The sequence below is a fragment of the Amblyomma mixtum genome, chromosome 1 (genome assembly GCF_055824585.1).
Source record: "Amblyomma mixtum isolate Tamu chromosome 1, ASM5582458v1, whole genome shotgun sequence".
NCBI lineage: Eukaryota > Metazoa > Arthropoda > Arachnida > Ixodida > Ixodidae > Amblyomma > Amblyomma mixtum.
In genome coordinates, this window is record NC_143012.1 from 291,915,672 (window position 1) to 291,924,958 (window position 9,287).

At 46.1% G+C, this 9,287-nt stretch overlaps 1 pseudogene; it reads right to left on the minus strand.

Moving 5' to 3' along the window:
* Positions 1-1,268: 1,268 nt before the first annotated feature.
* LOC149372035 (uncharacterized) lies at positions 1,269-3,075 on the minus strand (annotated as a pseudogene).
* Positions 3,076-9,287: the final 6,212 nt, after the last annotated feature.

Consider the following 9,287-nt stretch of genomic DNA (forward strand, 5'->3'; position numbering starts at 1 on the left):
CACAAAGGTTTAGACGAAGCGGATAGCATGAAAGTAGTGCATGCTTTTACACTTAGCCGCATTTTATACGCCACCCCATATCTTAAGCTGAATCGCATAGAAACAGAGCGAGTGAACGCCATGATTCGTCTAGCAACCAAGGCAGCCTTAAACCTACCCCGCAGCGCTAGCACAGCCAAGCTCCTTGAATTAGGCATGCATAACACCATTCAGGAACTAGTAGACGCGCACCTTCAGACACAGTATCTAAGACTTGCCGCGAGCGCAACTGGCAGGCATATCCTCGCTTCCCTTCGCATCAACATTCCCGCTAATCAGACATCCCTTATAGCCATTCCTCGACACATTCATACCCCCCTCGTTGTGAAACCCCTTCCCCGGAACATTCATCCCCAGTACCACATCCCTCGCCGCATGGCTCGCGCTAAGGCCCTACACAAGTATTACGGACAAGCCCAGGACGCCATTTGGGTAGACGCCGCGTGCACAACTCATGAAGCTGTAGCAGTTGGTTACAATCCAGCCCTAGCACAGCCCCTCACACACCGCCTTCCCTCGGGCTGTACGTCTGAGGAGGCAGAGGAAACCGCCATCGCCCTAGCCCTTGTACATTCCAATGCAAACTACATCTTTAGCGACTCCAAAACGGCTCTGTTCAACTTCGCGAGAGGCAGGATTCACGCCCCTGCTTGGAAGTTGTTGAACACCCCCTCCAAAAACTTACCACGCAGGGTAGAGCTCCACTGGGTGCCGGCTCACTCTGGGAATCCAGGAAACGAGACTGCCGATAAATTGGCCCGAGGTTTGATTTGCCGGGCTCAGGACGGCCTCGGTCCAGGTTTCTCGAGAGAGCGGGCGCACACCTTTGCAGAGCTCACGCAAATGCCCCGCTTGGACCGTCGGACTTACCCGCCTCCACACCCCTCCCTTACCCATTCCCAACAGATCCTCTGGAGACGCCTCCAGACCCGCTCTCTCTCATCCCCTCAGCTGCTATCTCTCTACTGTGGCACCTCCCCTGCATGCACCCTGTGCGGCGACCCTCACGCCACACTCTCCCACATCCTTTTCGGCTGCCCTGCTGATCCTCCCCCGCAGGGACAGCCCGCGTTATCAAGTTGGGAGGACTGGGAGGTCGTGCTCTCGTCTCCGGACCCGCCATCGCAGCTTGCTGCGGTGCTTCGGGGTGCCAACGTCATGGACAAACACCGCATGAACGTTACGACGTAGAGTGGGACCGTGCGGTGGTCCAGGGACCCAAGGGGGGTCTAAACACACTTGCCATGATAAAGTTTTTCTCTCTCTCCATCATCAACACTTCTTTTCTGCGCTAGCTGCCTTGTTTTCCGGGCCTCCTTAGTGACCAGTCGTGTAGCCCTCTCTGCAAAGTACAGTCGCCGCCGGTCAGCTTCGCGCAACCATTGGACTGTAAACCGTCCTGGAGAAACTCCGAATGACCTCAGAATCTCGGCTCGAGCAATGCTGCCATCATTGAAAGTTAGCACAGCATCCATTGTCGCTATTTTCAGCGTCTTGAGACCAAGAAAGACATTTTTCGGAGCACGCTCCCATACAACGTTGTTGAACGCCTGATTCGCGTTCTGTGTTTTTCCATGGAGACATTTCCGGAGAATCTCAGGCTTTGAGAGCTGCTGAAACACCGGCTTCACTGCTTCAAGGACCGCTGGGAATACATGTGGATGTAAGGTTCTCCATTCATCTCGCTCTTGTTGAATCGGCACCACGTGTCAGGACCCTTTGGACACAGGCCATGGGAAGGATGAGCATCAGTGGAGGCCATATGAAAATAGGTGGCCCATACGGCCTTCCGCATGTCGTCCAAGCTCCCAACATGTCTCCTAATGGCCAAGCCATAATATGTCTGAAGTTTGTTGATCACTGTATCAGTCAAGCGTCATCGGCCAGAGATAACTTTTCCGTCGGGCAGCTTGTTTCCTTTGTTTCCTTTTTTGAGTCTTCGCAACCGGGTCCCCATCCTTTTTTGAACGTGGCCAATGCACTCTAGCTTTGAAACTTCAACATGGTCTCCATATGGCTTTTCTGCTTGCACAGCAAGGAAACCTTTGCTGTCCCCGTCTCCTAAATACTTAGTGTACCGAACACCGTGTAGTTGCTTGCTTCTTTGAAATATACGCAAAGCTCCTTCGGTCTCCATCCCTCCACTTGAACCTTCATAGTTCCGTTAGCAATGATGCTTGTCTAGGTCGGCACCAGAGGTGGCTTTCGATATGCACATTGCGCAATGTTTCGTCATTACTTCCACATCAATGACCTTGCCAGAGTGAACACTGGTTGCGGACACTATGCCATTATTTGAGGTGTGCCCTCGCTTCTGCCAGCTTCCGTCAAGAGCAACAGCGATATCAGTATCTCCGTCATTGAGGTCCGTTGCTTCTTTAGCTGCGCATTCCATTGATCTGTCCGCAGCGGCGGTAACATGATTCAATAGTTCATCATTGTACCGCGAAAATTTTGTGGGTGGTTTTGGCAAGTTGAGCATCGCACACAACGTAGTCCCGGCAGCTGCTCCTTTTCCTATGCATCGCAATGCATAAACAATCCTTACATTGACTTCGTAAAGGCCCGATATTGTCCGTCTCAATGTCTCGAACCGGTGCGCTGAGGAGCACTTTACACACTGCAGGGAAAACGCGCAAGCAACTCCTTTTCGTGCAGCGTCTTCAACAAGCTGAATGTCGCCACCGCACGCTTTACACGCACAGCTTTCAGCAACGGCACACGAGAGAAGGTCAATGTCAATCAGGCCATAACCGCGGTCACTGTCACTTGCCTTTAGGTTCTTCAAGCGTTCCGCCGAGTGCGAAAGCTTCGATGCAGACGCGCACGTGGTGGCCGCGGCGCCCACTCCTGGCTTGTGTTGCGGAGAATTGGCGTCATTGGAGATCGACTTATGCCGGTTTCCGTAGAAGAGACGTTTTTTAAAGCACTTCTTTGGCTTTGTCATTGCATTACCGCTAAATAACGAGCACAAAGGTATAAACAAACTCGTATGTCCGCGAAAACAAGCCGAAACACGAGCAAAATGCCGCGCGTTGCGAGTAATCCAGCTGCGTCTTAGGATTCGTTTGGCTAAGTGAATTATGCTAGCTAGGTTTTCACTGTTGCCAGATGAGTGACTGCCATTGCGCTAAACGTGACAAAAAATAGGCGCTGGAATTTTTTTTTTTTTAGCTTAGGAAAGGCACAGATCGCGAGCATGTGCCAAAGGGGGTGTGGCTGGATGCTGCCTAGGTTTCGAAAAATGTTGATTTTGAGGTAAATATTTCGCGTGCACGCAAATGAAAGACTGGGCTATGTTAAGGAAAGAATAGAGATTTTAAATTACACAGAAACAAAAAATCGATTTTTTTCGGAAATTTTGCCTACCCTGTTCCTTAAGGGGTCTGATGTCCCACCTTGTCTCAGGCTGTGAGGGTTGCCGCTAGGAAGAGTAGAATTTTTATTCTTTTTGTGTTACATCAGTCACTGTAATGATGCCACCTTCCAACGGTTCAAAACATTAAAACACACTTCTTCAAATGGCGACAATCAGGGTAATTAGCCGAAATATTTGCGTCATACTGCACGAAGGAAAGTTCATCAAAACGTTGAGTTGCATTCATAGTAAAACAGCGGAAAAGCTGACGGACCAGACGGCAGAGAAATTTGTCCTGGTCTAGGGTTCAAACCTGGGACCATCCCTTCACCGGCGCTTTCACTCTAACAACCGAGCTAATCGGGATGGCTAGCATATTGTAGGGCGAGAGCGAATTGATCAGTATCTCGAAGTGAGTGTTGGTCAAATGTTTAGGGGAATCCTCCTAATTTGGAGGAAATTTGTAATAAGGTAGCAAATTACCCATGGCAGACACCCCGGCGCAGCCACACGGCTGCAAAGGAAAGCTATGCAGGGTAGCCGTCTGGAAACCTTCCTGGTTAACATCCCTGCCTTTCCTCCTCTCTGTATCTCTCTCTCTCTCCGTAGTTAAAAGAAAATTCGTCCTGGTCCGGGGTTCGAACCCGAGACTAGGACCCGGGGTTTTATTCAATCTGCTGTGTATTTTTCAAAGTCGTCCATGTCAGGGATAAGGATCTTTATTGTTGTTTTTTAAATGAAATTTTATTGAACTTTTTTATTGTTTCCCATGCCCTCTGAAATGTTCAAGTGAGTCCACGGATCAATACTGATACAGAGAATCCTCTTTCTGGCCGAGTGGATGCGACTCACGCAGGCTCTGTAACCCTTTGCGTTAAAACTGGCTTCTGCTGGTTTGCGTGTACACTGACTACTGTGTCTCCATAGAGAACGTGTTGTCAATGGAGTGTAGCCGCGCTCGTCACACAGGTCTAAATGCTGCCGCCGAGTTGACTCTTTCAAGGTACTGCCACGCTTTCGTAGAAACACTTCTCAACCATGCCCATTCTTGTCAACGGACTGCATGCCCGAAAAAACAGCGGTTTTTTGTACGCCATGTCACCTTGACATTTTTCTATCATGCGATGATTCATACGCATTACCTGCGTGCCTTCGAGCTTCCCTGTTCACCGCTTTTTTTTTCTTATTGTAGCGCGCCCCTTCCCGCGCTTTTATTTAACGCCTGATAAAATTGGACATATCTGTGCTACATTGGAACAGATGTCCCGTTGGCGCCCCTGTATTCGTCTTTCTGTGCTGATTGAAATCGTTCTTTTTTAGCAAACATGACGATGGCAGCTCACATTTTCTTAAAGCATTCTTGCGCTAAGGTCAAAAATTACTCACAAGAGCTGCCTTCTTATGCTTCCGTTGTTAAGCTCAAACCGTAATGTTGGCGCCCCGAGCCCGAGCCACACCTTCATTTGCTTTCATTTCCACGTAGCTGCTTTCAAATGACAGGTGATTTCAGAGAATTCCCGTGAAACCTGCGGCGGCATACACCGCATTTATTAGCCTAAGGCAAGCCATGAATTCCAACAGATATTAAAGGATGGTATTCAAGAGTTTTGAAATGTGTAAGTATATTTTTCGTAAGCACTAATCTCGTGTTCTTGAATAGACCGCTGCTCCTGCAAGGACAGTGTTTTCTTTGGGCGCTCTTCTGGACAGCAAGAGATTCAGGAAAACCAACTCGCCCACTCAATTCCATTATTCCATTATTCAAGAGATTCAGATCAGCATTGGAGACGTTATTTCATTACAGCTGAAGAGAGGGGGAACTCAGTGCAATCTCTGCGCTATATTAATCACCCTTTCTTGTTAGACAAAACGGTTTTGATCGAAGGAACGAACGAACGTAAAAGAAGCAAAGAAAGAAAAATGAATGGACTCTTGCGAGTATGCCAACGAGACAAGACGAATGGCACCATTTTTCTTCATACCTGTTGACACTAATGCCTTTGTGGCCAAATCTGTCAAAATTTGCCTGGTTCAATGGTGTAATTTTAGTCGCGCTACGCACAGGCGACTAAAATAAAAGAAAACAAAGGAGGCTCAGGAAGGAGCACGACAAAAAAAAAACTTTTCTAAGACATTCGTGGACGCGTTTCATGTCATATGTTGTGTATTTACACACGACGTTTGAAATAAATCACACATTTTGAAAGGAGGGAAGGAGAAAGAAAAAAACACATGCGCGGCATACATCGGCCTACAGCGGCATACGAAGGCATACAAAGGAGAGAATATAGCGATGAAAGAAAGAAAAGGGGTAACTTGAACATTGAGAGAGCCACCATAGCAGGTTGAGGAATGTAATGGTTGGTTTGCATTTTTTCATCTTAATGAGACAGCTCAGTTGTAAAATGAATCCAAAAACAATGTATCAAACACAGGCTGATTCTCAAGGAAAGTCGTATTTCTCCTGGAAACTTATTAAAACCAATACATTGAAATTTCAGTTGCAAATGGAGTTTGATATACGCATACTGTTTCTGCAAAATCTTTACGATTCTTTATATTTTTAGGAGGGTGGAGGGAGGGGGGTGATTACACCCATACGAATTAATTTCTTTGGGCAGAAAAAAAAGAAGATGGAGAAAACAAAAATGGTACAGAGCCCATAAACGCTGCAGCTAAACATGCTGATACGCATTCTCACAGTTTAGTAGTTAACGATGAACCGATGAACCTGGCATGTTCAGCAAAGCAACCATCAACAAACTTGTTATGCATTCCGCAGAGATCCGTCAATCGTTTCGCCAACAAGCTGACACTGATCACTCGCCATAGCAGTGGAAAGTCGGGCATTCCTGGGCCAAAAATTTGAAGAATCGAAAATTCTAAGGCGCTGCTATAGCAACACCGAAGGTAATCGTCCACTCATTCGATGCGTAGCAAAATGTTTTTTTAAAGCTTTGCCATCACTCGCGTCCAGCACTTAAGATTGCCTTGAAAACCAATGGGTAACGGTGTTGATGATAATATAAGTTAATCACAAAAAAATGGAAACCTGCCAGGGAGACCAGCGGATATATTGATTTTAGTAGCGATATCTTACACTCTAGGAAAAAGTTGTGTTCATAAGCTATTTCGGTTTGAAAAATGGTTTTGTTCAGAATTTCCGGGAATGTACGGCCTTACATTTTTTCATTAGTTCTATTGGAGCTTTCTCTAAGCAAGTTACGAAGCACAGTCGGTTATCGTTTATCGTTTATAGACCCGTTCCTCATAGACGGTTCAAGTACGTAACTATATTAAACAGCATAAATGTTTGGTTTATTACAGTTTAACGTCCCAAAGCAACTCAGGTTATGAGGGACGCCATAGTGAAGGGCTCCAGAAATTTCGACCACCTGGGGTTCTTTAACGCTTTACGTACATATAATTAAACTGCAATCCTCTTTTCATCTCAGCTTTTATTCCTTCACTCAAAACCGTGCAATCCGTAATTCATTTCCAACATTAATAGGCAGAGTGCACCGATATAAGCAATTTTTTCTATTAATAAAGGAGATATCAAGCGTCACCTTTATCTAAAGCGAATTCAAGCAGCATATGTAAACAGCTTTGATCACGAGGCTTAGCAATAAAAACCAATGATCGGTCTGAGCGAGACATGGCATCCATGTGCAGCTGAGAAAAAAAAAGCCGGCCATCCATAGTGGAGAATTATTTAGCTGGAAGCCATAAGTGACGAGTTACTTTACAAAACAATACTGACCATGAGGAATTGCCATAAGACATCGGTAAACGATGACTGACGCCATAATGAGGAAGCATTGCTGGCCTGCTGATGGCTACGCAGACGGCAAGAGAAAGGAAGCTGCAAACGTCCAAAGGAAAGCCTTGATATCATTCCAGGTCGTCGTGTTGCTCGACAAGGCTGCCATTAAGAAAGCACCACCAAACTTGGAGTAGATAGATGTGACGATGAAATGTTAGATATGAGATGTGGCAGAGACGTGAAATCTTTCAGAGGCAGGTGTGGCCGGGGAGGGTGAATAGCAGCACAGAGAAACTACATTCTGAAACTGCAGAAGCAAATTAGGTGGTAGAAAATAAGGGTCTGTTTATACGTCTGAGAACAATGAGTAAGAAATAAATTGGAATAAAAATTGGGTAAAGGGAAGCAAACTTGACAGCATCGCTGATTGCAGAGCCTGACTGAAAGAATAAAGAAGAAAAAAAGCAGGGCATATTGTCATCAGCCGCAGTGAAGCGCTACAATCACCGAATGGTGACCCAAAACCGTGAACAGCGAGCAGACGTAGCGAGGAGCCGACCATCGGGACTAGGAACAATAATGAAACAAATATAATCTATCGTATTTTTCTCATAATTTTATTTTTCTCCCACGGTTCCTAAAAAGAGAACGTCATCATCATCATCATCAGCCTGACTACACCCACTGCAGGGCAAAAGCCTCTCCCATGTCTCTCCAATTAACCCTGTCCTTTGTCAGTTGCCGCCACTGTATCCCCGCAAACTTCTTAATCTCATCCGCCCACCTAACTTTCTGCCGTCCGCTGCTACGTTTGCTTTCTCTTGGAATCCACTCCGTTACCCTTAAGGATCAGCGGTTATCTTGCCTTCGCATTGCATGCCCTGCCCAAGCCCATTTCTTCCTCTTGATTTCAACTAAGATGTCATTAACCCGCGTTTGTTCCCTCACCCACTCCGCCCTCTTCCGATCTCTTAACGTTACACCTATCATTTTCCTTTCCATAGCTCGCTGCGTTGTTCTTAAGTTAAGAAGTTAAGAACAAAAAGAGATGTGTTATTGTTTTTCCGCCGAACTCGAAAGAAGAGTATTCGAGGCAAGAAGGACCTAAACAGACAGCTCACGCATGAGATGTAGAAGTAGGTACGACCGAAGAAGAAAACGTCGAATTCTGAAGAAACAAGAAAAAAAGCATTGGAAATAAGGAGAGGAAATCAACGATTCCCTTTCTGAGGGCGACGAAACGATCAAATCCTCTCTTCACATCACAACTGAAATTCGAGGCACGCCCGGATATACAGGAGTGGACGTGATAGCAGCTAAGGTCGAGATCCCTGCCCGAACTGGCTTTCTGTTGTCAGATGTAGTTGGGAGTGAGAAGCTTGGATGATGCAACGCAGTGGGGTCAACGGAACTGGGCACATTGAGAAGACCCTACCATCGTAGCGGCTTTAGAAGCGCGCACTGAGACCACCTTCCAGCAAAAATGAGCAGCCATACCTTCCAGTCGCCTGTGTGCTTCTGCTTGAAGCACAGTTTATGCCGTACGCGCAGGGACACGTCATCGCACTCAATACCAACGGCGTCTAGCGAGGTTTTAGGCACAAGTTTGGTCCCTATTGTGCACTTCTTTACCATTAAAGGAGCCCAAAATATATTTTCAGTGCATTGTTTTTCTGTTGGATGCATAGAATGAGTTAGAGTGATGCTATTTTAAAGGGCAGTTATAGAGGCAGCATTTTGTTTACCTGTACTTTGAAATTTGTTCATTGAATAACTCCAGTTTCTACTCGCCGATTCTTGTAATAGTTTTTGAGTCAAAATCTACGTGACATAAAGGAATCACCTTCAGTATAGGTGGCATCCCTTCAAGCAGTGTTTCAGAGCCACCTTAACGCACAAAAACTGGGAGAAATTGTCGGACTTCCATAAAGGTCACCCGCATTTAGTTGTTCTCTTCTCTCTCCCCATCCAAAAATTTCTTCATTGCTTCATCTAATGGTAAAAGTTCTCGAAAGTCGTAATAGCAAAGAACCAAAGTGCAGCGATTTCTGTTTCGCCTCAGAAGTGTTCTTTACATATTTGAACTCTACTTATCCCCCTAATATAGTAGTCCCTTCATGCTGA